At 40.4% G+C, this 15,984-nt stretch overlaps 3 non-coding genes across 3 annotated transcripts; all 3 read left to right on the plus strand.

The window, feature by feature from the left end:
- The first annotated feature begins 4,824 nt into the window (after positions 1 to 4,824).
- On the plus strand, positions 4,825 to 4,898 carry TRNAN-GUU (transfer RNA asparagine (anticodon GUU)). Its single transcript has one exon. It is a non-coding gene; the product is annotated as a tRNA-Asn (tRNA).
- Positions 4,899 to 10,547: 5,649 nt separating this feature from the next.
- TRNAN-GUU (transfer RNA asparagine (anticodon GUU)) lies at positions 10,548 to 10,621 on the plus strand. The gene has a single exon. It is a non-coding gene; the product is annotated as a tRNA-Asn (tRNA).
- Positions 10,622 to 13,221: 2,600 nt separating this feature from the next.
- Positions 13,222 to 13,295, plus strand: TRNAN-GUU (transfer RNA asparagine (anticodon GUU)). The gene has a single exon. It is a non-coding gene; the product is annotated as a tRNA-Asn (tRNA).
- Positions 13,296 to 15,984: the final 2,689 nt, after the last annotated feature.

A 15,984-nucleotide genomic window follows, 5' to 3' on the forward strand; every position in this document is an offset into this window, starting at 1 on the left:
AGTAAAAGCACTGTTGCTGCCTAAGATTTGAATTCACAAGGCAAACTGGAGAAAAAACTTTCCGGTTGTGTTTCTGTCTACATGTCCAGAAAGAGCATAGCTGTCTGGTATTTGCCAGAAGGTTGAAAACATCTGATAGAATACACAAAACTTCCTTCGAGCCGGAATTGAACCAGCGACCTAAGGATTGCTAATTTAGATCTACAGTCCTCCGCTCTACCAGCTGAGCTATCGAAGGCTTGATTTAGCCATTGTTGAAAGTCTTCAAGGTTTGGACGTGTGTGCCACGAGCAGGTGGCATAAACAATTCACTCGGCCAACTGAAAAAGGAATCCAAAGATTGTATTGGAGAATGCGGGCATCGATCCCGCTACCTCTCGCATGCTAAGCGAGCGCTCTACCACTTGAGCTAATCCCCCATGCCCGACGAACGCCATTATCAGTTTCACGCCACACCATGTCACAGTTTACTTATAGTCAAATGTGCCATTGAGTGCTTTTTTTTTTTTTTTTTTTAAGTACAGATTCCTTTCTCCCATATTTGAAGAACATCTACGGAGTTCACAATGTGAATTATGGCCTACAAATACAGTCGGGCAATTTTCTAGCAAACCATTTCTATGTATGTAGAGAACCAGACTGGGGGAGTAAAAAAAACTTACCTAGTTTGTAGAAAAAAGTTGTAATGCAGCACAATCCCAAGCAAAAAGATTGACCTTTTATGGTTTGGTTTGAATATAGAAAATGCTGAGAGGTCGCGAATCTCCTTCTGGTCCTTTGGCACGAGTTGTACTGGGATTTAGGATTTTGACTAGTGTTTTTGATCCGAGACACGTTTGCTGTTGACAGAAAAGTTCAGTTGATATGCAATGATGAAGTTTATAAATCACAACTATTTAGCAGAGGTTGGTTTCGATCCATCGACCGCTGGGTTTCACAATGTGAATTATGGCCTACAAATACAGTCGGGCAATTTTCTAGCAAACCATTTCTATGTATGTAGAGAACCAGACTGGGGGAGTAAAAAAAACTTACCTAGTTTGTAGAAAAAAGTTGTAATGCAGCACAATCCCAAGCAAAAAGATTGACCTTTTATGGTTTGGTTTGAATATAGAAAATGCTGAGAGGTCGCGAATCTCCTTCTGGTCCTTTGGCACGAGTTGTACTGGGATTTAGGATTTTGACTAGTGTTTTTGATCCGAGACACGTTTGCTGTTGACAGAAAAGTTCAGTTGATATGCAATGATGAAGTTTATAAAACACAACTATTTAGCAGAGGTTGGTTTCGATCCATCGACCGCTGGGTTTCACAATGTGAATTATGGCCTACAAATACAGTCGGGCAATTTTCTAGCAAACCATTTCTATGTATGTAGAGAACCAGACTGGGGGAGTAAAAAAAACTTACCTAGTTTGTAGAAAAAAGTTGTAATGCAGCACAATCCCAAGCAAAAAGATTGACCTTTTATGGTTTGGTTTGAATATAGAAAATGCTGAGAGGTCGCGAATCTCCTTCTGGTCCTTTGGCACGAGTTGTACTGGGATTTAGGATTTTGACTAGTGTTTTTGATCCGAGACACGTTTTCTGTTGACAGAAAAGTTCAGTTGATATGCAATGATGAAGTTTATAAAACACAACTATTTAGCAGAGGTTGGTTTCGATCCATCGACCGCTGGGTTTCACAATGTGAATTATGGCCTACAAATACAGTCGAGCAATTTTCTAGTAAACCATTTCTCTGTATATAGAGAACCAAACTGGGGGAATGAAAAAAAACTTACCTAGTTTGTAGAAAAAAGTTGTAATGCAGCACAATCCCAAGCGAAAAGATTGATCTTTTATGGTTTGGTTTGAATATAGAAAATGCTGAGAGGTCGCGAATCTCCTTCTGGTCCTTTGGCACGAGTTGTACTGGGATTTAGGATTTTGACTAGTGTTTTTGATCCGAGACACGTTTGCTGTTGACAGAAAAGTTCAGTTGATATGCAATGATGAAGTTTATAAAACACAACTATTTAGAAGAGGTTGGTTTCAATCCATTGACCGCTGGGTTTCACAATGTGAATTATGGCCTACAAATACAGTCGTGCAATTTTCTAGTAAACCATTTCTCTGTATATAGAGAACCAAACTGGGGGAATGAAAAAAAACTTACCTAGTTTGTAGAAAAAAGTTGTAATGCAGCACAATTTAGCAGAGGATGGTTTTGATCCATCGACCTCTGGGTTATGGGCCCAGCACGCTTCCGCTGCGCCACTCTGCTTGTGTTAACAGATGTACAGAGTAAAATTCTAATGACTGTTTGTGTTCATGTCGATGACATGTAAATTTTCAGCCATTACATATTTGTTGGCGACTAGAGTACTCCTGGGGTTCTGCAATTGTTTCTTTGTTTTTTTTTGCTTTCTTGTGTCATATTATTGTTGAAAATCATTAGAGGAAATGGTGTCTGACCATTGTTTAAGGTTCCGGTTAAAACTGGTGGGTGCGTCCGGCTGTTAGACGAAAGTTCGGCAGGCTTTTGTGTCTCTGTGGCGCAATCGGTTAGCGCGTTCGGCTGTTAACCGAAAGGTTGGTGGTTTGAGTCCACCCAGGGACGTTGGTTCCTTTTGCTTGGGTAGCATGCTACAGTTGAAGACGTTTTCACATTGGTGCTCAGCATCTCCATAAAGTAAAAGCACTGTTGCTGCCTAAGATTTGAATTCACAAGGCAAACTGGAGAAAAAACTTTCCGGTTGTGTTTCTGTCTACATGTCCAGAAAGAGCATAGCTGTCTGGTATTTGCCAGAAGGTTGAAAACATCTGATAGAATACACAAAACTTCCTTCGAGCTGGAATTGAACCAGCGACCTAAGGATTGCTAATTTAGATCTACAGTCCTCCGCTCTACCAGCTGAGCTATCGAAGGCTTGATTTAGCCATTGTTGAAAGTCTTCAAGGTTTGGACGTGTGTGCCACGAGCAGGTGGCATAAACAATTCACTCGGCCAACTGAAAAAGGAATCCAAAGATTGTATTGGAGAATGCGGGCATCGATCCCGCTACCTCTCGCATGCTAAGCGAGCGCTCTACCACTTGAGCTAATCCCCCATGCCCGACGAACGCCATTATCAGTTTCACGCCACACCATGTCACAGTTTACTTATAGTCAAATGTGCCATTGAGTGCTTTTTTTTTTTTTTTTTTTAAGTACAGATTCCTTTCTCCCATATTTGAAGAACATCTACGGAGTTCACAATGTGAATTATGGCCTACAAATACAGTCGGGCAATTTTCTAGCAAACCATTTCTATGTATGTAGAGAACCAGACTGGGGGAGTAAAAAAAACTTACCTAGTTTGTAGAAAAAAGTTGTAATGCAGCACAATCCCAAGCAAAAAGATTGACCTTTTATGGTTTGGTTTGAATATAGAAAATGCTGAGAGGTCGCGAATCTCCTTCTGGTCCTTTGGCACGAGTTGTACTGGGATTTAGGATTTTGACTAGTGTTTTTGATCCGAGACACGTTTGCTGTTGACAGAAAAGTTCAGTTGATATGCAATGATGAAGTTTATAAATCACAACTATTTAGCAGAGGTTGGTTTCGATCCATCGACCGCTGGGTTTCACAATGTGAATTATGGCCTACAAATACAGTCGGGCAATTTTCTAGCAAACCATTTCTATGTATGTAGAGAACCAGACTGGGGGAGTAAAAAAAACTTACCTAGTTTGTAGAAAAAAGTTGTAATGCAGCACAATCCCAAGCAAAAAGATTGACCTTTTATGGTTTGGTTTGAATATAGAAAATGCTGAGAGGTCGCGAATCTCCTTCTGGTCCTTTGGCACGAGTTGTACTGGGATTTAGGATTTTGACTAGTGTTTTTGATCCGAGACACGTTTGCTGTTGACAGAAAAGTTCAGTTGATATGCAATGATGAAGTTTATAAAACACAACTATTTAGCAGAGGTTGGTTTCGATCCATCGACCGCTGGGTTTCACAATGTGAATTATGGCCTACAAATACAGTCGAGCAATTTTCTAGTAAACCATTTCTCTGTATATAGAGAACCAAACTGGGGGAATGAAAAAAAACTTACCTAGTTTGTAGAAAAAAGTTGTAATGCAGCACAATCCCAAGCGAAAAGATTGATCTTTTATGGTTTGGTTTGAATATAGAAAATGCTGAGAGGTCGCGAATCTCCTTCTGGTCCTTTGGCACGAGTTGTACTGGGATTTAGGATTTTGACTAGTGTTTTTGATCCGAGACACGTTTGCTGTTGACAGAAAAGTTCAGTTGATATGCAATGATGAAGTTTATAAAACACAACTATTTAGAAGAGGTTGGTTTCAATCCATTGACCGCTGGGTTTCACAATGTGAATTATGGCCTACAAATACAGTCGTGCAATTTTCTAGTAAACCATTTCTCTGTATATAGAGAACCAAACTGGGGGAATGAAAAAAAACTTACCTAGTTTGTAGAAAAAAGTTGTAATGCAGCACAATTTAGCAGAGGATGGTTTCGATCCATCGACCTCTGGGTTATGGGCCCAGCACGCTTCCGCTGCGCCACTCTGCTTGTGTTAACAGATGTACAGAGTAAAATTCTAATGACTGTTTGTGTTCATGTCGATGACATGTAAATTTTCAGCCATTACATATTTGTTGGCGACTAGAGTACTCCTGGGGTTCTGCAATTGTTTCTTTGTTTTTTTTTGCTTTCTTGTGTCATATTATTGTTGAAAATCATTAGAGGAAATGGTGTCTGACCATTGTTTAAGGTTCCGGTTAAAACTGGTGGGTGCGTCCGGCTGTTAGACGAAAGTTCGGCAGGTGTTTGTGTCTCTGTGGCGCAATCGGTTAGCGCGTTCGGCTGTTAACCGAAAGGTTGGTGGTTCGAGTCCACCCAGGGACGTTGGTTCCTTTTGCTTGGGTAGCATGCTACAGTTGAAGACGTTTTCACATTGGTGCTCAGCATCTCCATAAAGTAAAAGCACTGTTGCTGCCTAAGATTTGAATTCACAAGGCAAACTGGAGAAAAAACTTTCCGGTTGTGTTTCTGTCTACATGTCCAGAAAGAGCATAGCTGTCTGGTATTTGCCAGAAGGTTGAAAACATCTGATAGAATACACAAAACTTCCTTCGAGCCGGAATTGAACCAGCGACCTAAGGATTGCTAATTTAGATCTACAGTCCTCCGCTCTACCAGCTGAGCTATCGAAGGCTTGATTTAGCCATTGTTGAAAGTCTTCAAGGTTTGGACGTGTGTGCCACGAGCAGGTGGCATAAACAATTCACTCGGCCAACTGAAAAAGGAATCCAAAGATTGTATTGGAGAATGCGGGCATCGATCCCGCTACCTCTCGCATGCTAAGCGAGCGCTCTACCACTTGAGCTAATCCCCCATGCCCGACGAACGCCATTATCAGTTTCACGCCACACCATGTCACAGTTTACTTATAGTCAAATGTGCCATTGAGTGCTTTTTTTTTTTTTTTTTTAAGTACAGATTCCTTTCTCCCATATTTGAAGAACATCTACGGAGTTCACAATGTGAATTATGGCCTACAAATACAGTCGGGCAATTTTCTAGCAAACCATTTCTATGTATGTAGAGAACCAGACTGGGGGAGTAAAAAAAACTTACCTAGTTTGTAGAAAAAAGTTGTAATGCAGCACAATCCCAAGCAAAAAGATTGACCTTTTATGGTTTGGTTTGAATATAGAAAATGCTGAGAGGTCGCGAATCTCCTTCTGGTCCTTTGGCACGAGTTGTACTGGGATTTAGGATTTTGACTAGTGTTTTTGATCCGAGACACGTTTGCTGTTGACAGAAAAGTTCAGTTGATATGCAATGATGAAGTTTATAAATCACAACTATTTAGCAGAGGTTGGTTTCGATCCATCGACCGCTGGGTTTCACAATGTGAATTATGGCCTACAAATACAGTCGGGCAATTTTCTAGCAAACCATTTCTATGTATGTAGAGAACCAGACTGGGGGAGTAAAAAAAACTTACCTAGTTTGTAGAAAAAAGTTGTAATGCAGCACAATCCCAAGCAAAAAGATTGACCTTTTATGGTTTGGTTTGAATATAGAAAATGCTGAGAGGTCGCGAATCTCCTTCTGGTCCTTTGGCACGAGTTGTACTGGGATTTAGGATTTTGACTAGTGTTTTTGATCCGAGACACGTTTGCTGTTGACAGAAAAGTTCAGTTGATATGCAATGATGAAGTTTATAAAACACAACTATTTAGCAGAGGTTGGTTTCGATCCATCGACCGCTGGGTTTCACAATGTGAATTATGGCCTACAAATACAGTCGGGCAATTTTCTAGCAAACCATTTCTATGTATGTAGAGAACCAGACTGGGGGAGTAAAAAAAACTTACCTAGTTTGTAGAAAAAAGTTGTAATGCAGCACAATCCCAAGCAAAAAGATTGACCTTTTATGGTTTGGTTTGAATATAGAAAATGCTGAGAGGTCGCGAATCTCCTTCTGGTCCTTTGGCACGAGTTGTACTGGGATTTAGGATTTTGACTAGTGTTTTTGATCCGAGACACGTTTTCTGTTGACAGAAAAGTTCAGTTGATATGCAATGATGAAGTTTATAAAACACAACTATTTAGCAGAGGTTGGTTTCGATCCATCGACCGCTGGGTTTCACAATGTGAATTATGGCCTACAAATACAGTCGAGCAATTTTCTAGTAAACCATTTCTCTGTATATAGAGAACCAAACTGGGGGAATGAAAAAAAACTTACCTAGTTTGTAGAAAAAAGTTGTAATGCAGCACAATCCCAAGCGAAAAGATTGATCTTTTATGGTTTGGTTTGAATATAGAAAATGCTGAGAGGTCGCGAATCTCCTTCTGGTCCTTTGGCACGAGTTGTACTGGGATTTAGGATTTTGACTAGTGTTTTTGATCCGAGACACGTTTGCTGTTGACAGAAAAGTTCAGTTGATATGCAATGATGAAGTTTATAAAACACAACTATTTAGAAGAGGTTGGTTTCAATCCATTGACCGCTGGGTTTCACAATGTGAATTATGGCCTACAAATACAGTCGTGCAATTTTCTAGTAAACCATTTCTCTGTATATAGAGAACCAAACTGGGGGAATGAAAAAAAACTTACCTAGTTTGTAGAAAAAAGTTGTAATGCAGCACAATTTAGCAGAGGATGGTTTTGATCCATCGACCTCTGGGTTATGGGCCCAGCACGCTTCCGCTGCGCCACTCTGCTTGTGTTAACAGATGTACAGAGTAAAATTCTAATGACTGTTTGTGTTCATGTCGATGACATGTAAATTTTCAGCCATTACATATTTGTTGGCGACTAGAGTACTCCTGGGGTTCTGCAATTGTTTCTTTGTTTTTTTTTGCTTTCTTGTGTCATATTATTGTTGAAAATCATTAGAGGAAATGGTGTCTGACCATTGTTTAAGGTTCCGGTTAAAACTGGTGGGTGCGTCCGGCTGTTAGACGAAAGTTCGGCAGGCTTTTGTGTCTCTGTGGCGCAATCGGTTAGCGCGTTCGGCTGTTAACCGAAAGGTTGGTGGTTTGAGTCCACCCAGGGACGTTGGTTCCTTTTGCTTGGGTAGCATGCTACAGTTGAAGACGTTTTCACATTGGTGCTCAGCATCTCCATAAAGTAAAAGCACTGTTGCTGCCTAAGATTTGAATTCACAAGGCAAACTGGAGAAAAAACTTTCCGGTTGTGTTTCTGTCTACATGTCCAGAAAGAGCATAGCTGTCTGGTATTTGCCAGAAGGTTGAAAACATCTGATAGAATACACAAAACTTCCTTCGAGCTGGAATTGAACCAGCGACCTAAGGATTGCTAATTTAGATCTACAGTCCTCCGCTCTACCAGCTGAGCTATCGAAGGCTTGATTTAGCCATTGTTGAAAGTCTTCAAGGTTTGGACGTGTGTGCCACGAGCAGGTGGCATAAACAATTCACTCGGCCAACTGAAAAAGGAATCCAAAGATTGTATTGGAGAATGCGGGCATCGATCCCGCTACCTCTCGCATGCTAAGCGAGCGCTCTACCACTTGAGCTAATCCCCCATGCCCGACGAACGCCATTATCAGTTTCACGCCACACCATGTCACAGTTTACTTATAGTCAAATGTGCCATTGAGTGCTTTTTTTTTTTTTTTTTTTTTTTTTTTTAAGTACAGATTCCTTTCTCCCATATTTGAAGAACATCTACGGAGTTCACAATGTGAATTATGGCCTACAAATACAGTCGGGCAATTTTATAGCAAACCATTTCTATGTATGTAGAGAACCAGACTGGGGGAGTAAAAAAAACTTACCTAGTTTGTAGAAAAAAGTTGTAATGCAGCACAATCCCAAGCAAAAAGATTGACCTTTTATGGTTTGGTTTGAATATAGAAAATGCTGAGAGGTCGCGAATCTCCTTCTGGTCCTTTGGCACGAGTTGTACTGGGATTTAGGATTTTGACTAGTGTTTTTGATCCGAGACACATTTGCTGTTGACAGAAAAGTTCAGTTGATATGCAATGATGAAGTTTATAAATCACAACTATTTAGCAGAGGTTGGTTTCGATCCATCGACCGCTGGGTTTCACAATGTGAATTATGGCCTACAAATACAGTCGGGCAATTTTCTAGCAAACCATTTCTATGTATGTAGAGAACCAGACTGGGGGAGTAAAAAAAACTTACCTAGTTTGTAGAAAAAAGTTGTAATGCAGCACAATCCCAAGCAAAAAGATTGACCTTTTATGGTTTGGTTTGAATATAGAAAATGCTGAGAGGTCGCGAATCTCCTTCTGGTCCTTTGGCACGAGTTGTACTGGGATTTAGGATTTTGACTAGTGTTTTTGATCCGAGACACGTTTGCTGTTGACAGAAAAGTTCAGTTGATATGCAATGATGAAGTTTATAAATCACAACTATTTAGCAGAGGTTGGTTTCGATCCATCGACCGCTGGGTTTCACAATGTGAATTATGGCCTACAAATACAGTCGGGCAATTTTCTAGCAAACCATTTCTATGTATGTAGAGAACCAGACTGGGGGAGTAAAAAAAACTTACCTAGTTTGTAGAAAAAAGTTGTAATGCAGCACAATCCCAAGCAAAAAGATTGACCTTTTATGGTTTGGTTTGAATATAGAAAATGCTGAGAGGTCGCGAATCTCCTTCTGGTCCTTTGGCACGAGTTGTACTGGGATTTAGGATTTTGACTAGTGTTTTTGATCCGAGACACGTTTGCTGTTGACAGAAAAGTTCAGTTGATATGCAATGATGAAGTTTATAAAACACAACTATTTAGCAGAGGTTGGTTTCGATCCATCGACCGCTGGGTTTCACAATGTGAATTATGGCCTACAAATACAGTCGGGCAATTTTCTAGCAAACCATTTCTATGTATGTAGAGAACCAGACTGGGGGAGTAAAAAAAACTTACCTAGTTTGTAGAAAAAAGTTGTAATGCAGCACAATCCCAAGCAAAAAGATTGACCTTTTATGGTTTGGTTTGAATATAGAAAATGCTGAGAGGTCGCGAATCTCCTTCTGGTCCTTTGGCACGAGTTGTACTGGGATTTAGGATTTTGACTAGTGTTTTTGATCCGAGACACGTTTTCTGTTGACAGAAAAGTTCAGTTGATATGCAATGATGAAGTTTATAAAACACAACTATTTAGCAGAGGTTGGTTTCGATCCATCGACCGCTGGGTTTCACAATGTGAATTATGGCCTACAAATACAGTCGAGCAATTTTCTAGTAAACCATTTCTCTGTATATAGAGAACCAAACTGGGGGAATGAAAAAAAACTTACCTAGTTTGTAGAAAAAAGTTGTAATGCAGCACAATCCCAAGCGAAAAGATTGATCTTTTATGGTTTGGTTTGAATATAGAAAATGCTGAGAGGTCGCGAATCTCCTTCTGGTCCTTTGGCACGAGTTGTACTGGGATTTAGGATTTTGACTAGTGTTTTTGATCCGAGACACGTTTGCTGTTGACAGAAAAGTTCAGTTGATATGCAATGATGAAGTTTATAAAACACAACTATTTAGAAGAGGTTGGTTTCAATCCATTGACCGATGGGTTTCACAATGTGAATTATGGCCTACAAATACAGTCGTGCAATTTTCTAGTAAACCATTTCTCTGTATATAGAGAACCAAACTGGGGGAATGAAAAAAAACTTACCTAGTTTGTAGAAAAAAGTTGTAATGCAGCACAATTTAGCAGAGGATGGTTTTGATCCATCGACCTCTGGGTTATGGGCCCAGCACGCTTCCGCTGCGCCACTCTGCTTGTGTTAACAGATGTACAGAGTAAAATTCTAATGACTGTTTGTGTTCATGTCGATGACATGTAAATTTTCAGCCATTACATATTTGTTGGCGACTAGAGTACTCCTGGGGTTCTGCAATTGTTTCTTTGTTTTTTTTTGCATTCTTGTGTCATATTATTGTTGAAAATCATTAGAGGAAATGGTGTCTGACCATTGTTTAAGGTTCCGGTTAAAACTGGTGGGTGCGTCCGGCTGTTAGACGAAAGTTCGGCAGGCGTTTGTGTCTCTGTGGCGCAATCGGTTAGCGCGTTCGGCTGTTAACCGAAAGGTTGGTGGTTCGAGTCCACCCAGGGACGTTGGTTCCTTTTGCTTGGGTAGCATGCTACAGTTGAAGACGTTTTCACATTGGTGCTCAGCATCTCCATAAAGTAAAAGCACTGTTGCTGCCTAAGATTTGAATTCACAAGGCAAACTGGAGAAAAAACTTTCCGGTTGTGTTTCTGTCTACATGTCCAGAAAGAGCATAGCTGTCTGGTATTTGCCAGAAGGTTGAAAACATCTGATAGAATACACAAAACTTCCTTCGAGCCGGAATTGAACCAGCGACCTAAGGATTGCTAATTTAGATCTACAGTCCTCCGCTCTACCAGCTGAGCTATCGAAGGCTTGATTTAGCCATTGTTGAAAGTCTTCAAGGTTTGGACGTGTGTGCCACGAGCAGGTGGCAAAAACAATTCACTCGGCCAACTGAAAAAGGAATCCAAAGATTGTATTGGAGAATGCGGGCATCAGATCCCGCTACCTCTCGCATGCTAAGCGAGCGCTCTACCACTTGAGCTAATCCCCCATGCCCGACTAACGCCATTATCAGTTTCACGCCACACCATGTCACAGTTTACTTATAGTCAAATGTGCCATTGAGTGCTTTTTTTTTTTTTTTTTTTTTAAGTACAGATTCCTTTCTCCCATATTTGAAGAACATCTACGGAGTTCACAATGTGAATTATGGCCTACAAATAAAGTCGAGCAATTTTCTAGCAAACCATTTCTACGTATGTAGAGAACCAGACTGGGGGAGTAAAAAAAACTTACCTAGTTTGTAGAAAAAAGTTGTAATGCAGCACAATCCCAAGCAAAAAGATTGACCTTTTATGGTTTGGTTTGAATATAGAAAATGCTGAGAGGTCGCGAATCTCCTTCTGGTCCTTTGGCACGAGTTGTACTGGGATTTAGGATTTTGACTAGTGTTTTTGATCCGAGACACGTTTGCTGTTGACAGAAAAGTTCAGTTGATATGCAATGATGAAGTTTATAAATCACAACTATTTAGCAGAGGTTGGTTTCGATCCATCGACCGCTGGGTTTCACAATGTGAATTATGGCCTACAAATACAGTCGGGCAATTTTCTAGCAAACCATTTCTATGTATGTAGAGAACCAGACTGGGGGAGTAAAAAAAACTTACCTAGTTTGTAGAAAAAAGTTGTAATGCAGCACAATCCCAAGCAAAAAGATTGACCTTTTATGGTTTGGTTTGAATATAGAAAATGCTGAGAGGTCGCGAATCTCCTTCTGGTCCTTTGGCACGAGTTGTACTGGGATTTAGGATTTTGACTAGTGTTTTTGATCCGAGACACGTTTGCTGTTGACAGAAAAGTTCAGTTGATATGCAATGATGAAGTTTATAAAACACAACTATTTAGCAGAGGTTGGTTTCGATCCATCGACCGCTGGGTTTCACAATGTGAATTATGGCCTACAAATACAGTCGGGCAATTTTCTAGCAAACCATTTCTATGTATGTAGAGAACCAGACTGGGGGAGTAAAAAAAACTTACCTAGTTTGTAGAAAAAAGTTGTAATGCAGCACAATCCCAAGCAAAAAGATTGACCTTTTATGGTTTGGTTTGAATATAGAAAATGCTGAGAGGTCGCGAATCTCCTTCTGGTCCTTTGGCACGAGTTGTACTGGGATTTAGGATTTTGACTAGTGTTTTTGATCCGAGACACGTTTGCTGTTGACAGAAAAGTTCAGTTGATATGCAATGATGAAGTTTATAAAACACAACTATTTAGCAGAGGTTGGTTTCGATCCATCGACCGCTGGGTTTCACAATGTGAATTATGGCCTACAAATACAGTCGAGCAATTTTCTAGTAAACCATTTCTCTGTATATAGAGAACCAAACTGGGGGAATGAAAAAAAACTTACCTAGTTTGTAGAAAAAAGTTGTAATGCAGCACAATCCCAAGCGAAAAGATTGATCTTTTATGGTTTGGTTTGAATATAGAAAATGCTGAGAGGTCGCGAATCTCCTTCTGGTCCTTTGGCACGAGTTGTACTGGGATTTAGGATTTTGACTAGTGTTTTTGATCCGAGACACGTTTGCTGTTGACAGAAAAGTTCAGTTGATATGCAATGATGAAGTTTATAAAACACAACTATTTAGAAGAGGTTGGTTTCAATCCATTGACCGCTGGGTTTCACAATGTGAATTATGGCCTACAAATACAGTCGTGCAATTTTCTAGTAAACCATTTCTCTGTATATAGAGAACCAAACTGGGGGAATGAAAAAAAACTTACCTAGTTTGTAGAAAAAAGTTGTAATGCAGCACAATTTAGCAGAGGATGGTTTTGATCCATCGACCTCTGGGTTATGGGCCCAGCACGCTTCCGCTGCGCCACTCTGCTTGTGTTAACAGATGTACAGAGTAAAATTCTAATGACTGTTTGTGTTCATGTCGATGACATGTAAATTTTCAGCCATTACATATTTGTTGGCGACTAGAGTACTCCTGGGGTTCTGCAATTGTTTCTTTGTTTTTTTTTGCTTTCTTGTGTCATATTATTGTTGAAAATCATTAGAGGAAATGGTGTCTGACCATTGTTTAAGGTTCCGGTTAAAACTGGTGGGTGCGTCCGGCTGTTAGACGAAAGTTCGGCAGGCGTTTGTGTCTCTGTGGCGCAATCGGTTAGCGCGTTCGGCTGTTAACCGAAAGGTTGGTGGTTCGAGTCCACCCAGGGACGTTGGTTCCTTTTGCTTGGGTAGCATGCTACAGTTGAAGACGTTTTCACATTGGTGCTCAGCATCTCCATAAAGTAAAAGCACTGTTGCTGCCTAAGATTTGAATTCACAAGGCAAACTGGAGAAAAAACTTTCCGGTTGTGTTTCTGTCTACATGTCCAGAAAGAGCATAGCTGTCTGGTATTTGCCAGAAGGTTGAAAACATCTGATAGAATACACAAAACTTCCTTCGAGCCGGAATTGAACCAGCGACCTAAGGATTGCTAATTTAGATCTACAGTCCTCCGCTCTACCAGCTGAGCTATCGAAGGCTTGATTTAGCCATTGTTAAAAGTCTTCAAGGTTTGGACGTGTGTGCCACGAGCAGGTGGCAAAAACAATTCACTCGGCCAACTGAAAAAGGAATCCAAAGATTGTATTGGAGAATGCGGGCATCAGATCCCGCTACCTCTCGCATGCTAAGCGAGCGCTCTACCACTTGAGCTAATCCCCCATGCCCGACGAACGCCATTATCAGTTTCACGCCACACCATGTCACAGTTTACTTATAGTCAAATGTGCCATTGAGTGCTTTTTTTTTTTTTTTTTTTTTAAGTACAGATTCCTTTCTCCCATATTTGAAGAACATCTACGGAGTTCACAATGTGAATTATGGCCTACAAATAAAGTCGAGCAATTTTCTAGCAAACCATTTCTACGTATGTAGAGAACCAGACTGGGGGAGTAAAAAAAACTTACCTAGTTTGTAGAAAAAAGTTGTAATGCAGCACAATCCCAAGCAAAAAGATTGACCTTTTATGGTTTGGTTTGAATATAGAAAATGCTGAGAGGTCGCGAATCTCCTTCTGGTCCTTTGGCACGAGTTGTACTGGGATTTAGGATTTTGACTAGTGTTTTTGATCCGAGACACGTTTGCTGTTGACAGAAAAGTTCAGTTGATATGCAATGATGAAGTTTATAAATCACAACTATTTAGCAGAGGTTGGTTTCGATCCATCGACCGCTGGGTTTCACAATGTGAATTATGGCCTACAAATACAGTCGGGCAATTTTCTAGCAAACCATTTCTATGTATGTAGAGAACCAGACTGGGGGAGTAAAAAAAACTCGAAGGCTTGATTTAGCCATTGTTGAAAGTCTTCAAGGTTTGGACGTGTGTGCCACGAGCAGGTGGCAAAAACAATTCACTCGGCCAACTGAAAAAGGAATCCAAAGATTGTATTGGAGAATGCGGGCATCGATCCCGCTACCTCTCGCATGCTAAGCGAGCGCTCTACCACTTGAGCTAATCCCCCATGCCCGACGAACGCCATTATCAGTTTCACGCCACACCATGTCACAGTTTACTTATAGTCAAATGTGCCATTGAGTGCTTTTTTTTTTTTTTTTTTTTAAGTACAGATTCCTTTCTCCCATATTTGAAGAACATCTACGGAGTTCACAATGTGAATTATGGCCTACAAATAAAGTCGAGCAATTTTCTAGCAAACTATTTCTACGTATGTAGAGAACCAGACTGGGGGAGTAAAAAAAACTTACCTAGTTTGTAGAAAAAAGTTGTAATGCAGCACAATCCCAAGCAAAAAGATTGACCTTTTATGGTTTGGTTTGAATATAGAAAATGCTGAGAGGTCGCGAATCTCCTTCTGGTCCTTTGGCACGAGTTGTACTGGGATTTAGGATTTTGACTAGTGTTTTTGATCCGAGACACGTTTGCTGTTGACAGAAAAGTTCAGTTGATATGCAATGATGAAGTTTATAAATCACAACTATTTAGCAGAGGTTGGTTTCGATCCATCGACCGCTGGGTTTCACAATGTGAATTATGGCCTACAAATACAGTCGGGCAATTTTCTAGCAAACCATTTCTATGTATGTAGAGAACCAGACTGGGGGAGTAAAAAAAACTCGAAGGCTTGATTTAGCCATTGTTGAAAGTCTTCAAGGTTTGGACGTGTGTGCCACGAGCAGGTGGCAAAAACAATTCACTCGGCCAACTGAAAAAGGAATCCAAAGATTGTATTGGAGAATGCGGGCATCGATCCCGCTACCTCTCGCATGCTAAGCGAGCGCTCTACCACTTGAGCTAATCCCCCATGCCCGACGAACGCCATTATCAGTTTCACGCCACACCATGTCACAGTTTACTTATAGTCAAATGTGCCATTGAGTGCTTTTTTTTTTTTTTTTTTTTTAAGTACAGATTCCTTTCTCCCATATTTGAAGAACATCTACGGAGTTCACAATGTGAATTATGGCCTACAAATAAAGTCGAGCAATTTTCTAGCAAACCATTTCTACGTATGTAGAGAACCAGACTGGGGGAGTAAAAAAAACTTACCTAGTTTGTAGAAAAAAGTTGTAATGCAGCACAATCCCAAGCAAAAAGATTGACCTTTTATGGTTTGGTTTGAATATAGAAAATGCTGAGAGGTCGCGAATCTCCTTCTGGTCCTTTGGCACGAGTTGTACTGGGATTTAGGATTTTGACTAGTGTTTTTGATCCGAGACACGTTTGCTGTTGACAGAAAAGTTCAGTTGATATGCAATGATGAAGTTTATAAATCACAACTATTTAGCAGAGGTTGGTTTCGATCCATCGACCGCTGGGTTTCACAATGTGAATTATGGCCTACAAATACAGTCGGGCAATTTTCTAGCAAACCATTTCTATGTATGTAGAGAACCAGA

The sequence above is a fragment of the Dendrobates tinctorius genome, unplaced genomic scaffold, assembly GCF_039654945.1.
Source record: "Dendrobates tinctorius isolate UK_male_01 unplaced genomic scaffold, ASM3965494v1 ptg000251l, whole genome shotgun sequence".
In the NCBI taxonomy this organism is placed as follows: domain Eukaryota; kingdom Metazoa; phylum Chordata; class Amphibia; order Anura; family Dendrobatidae; genus Dendrobates; species Dendrobates tinctorius.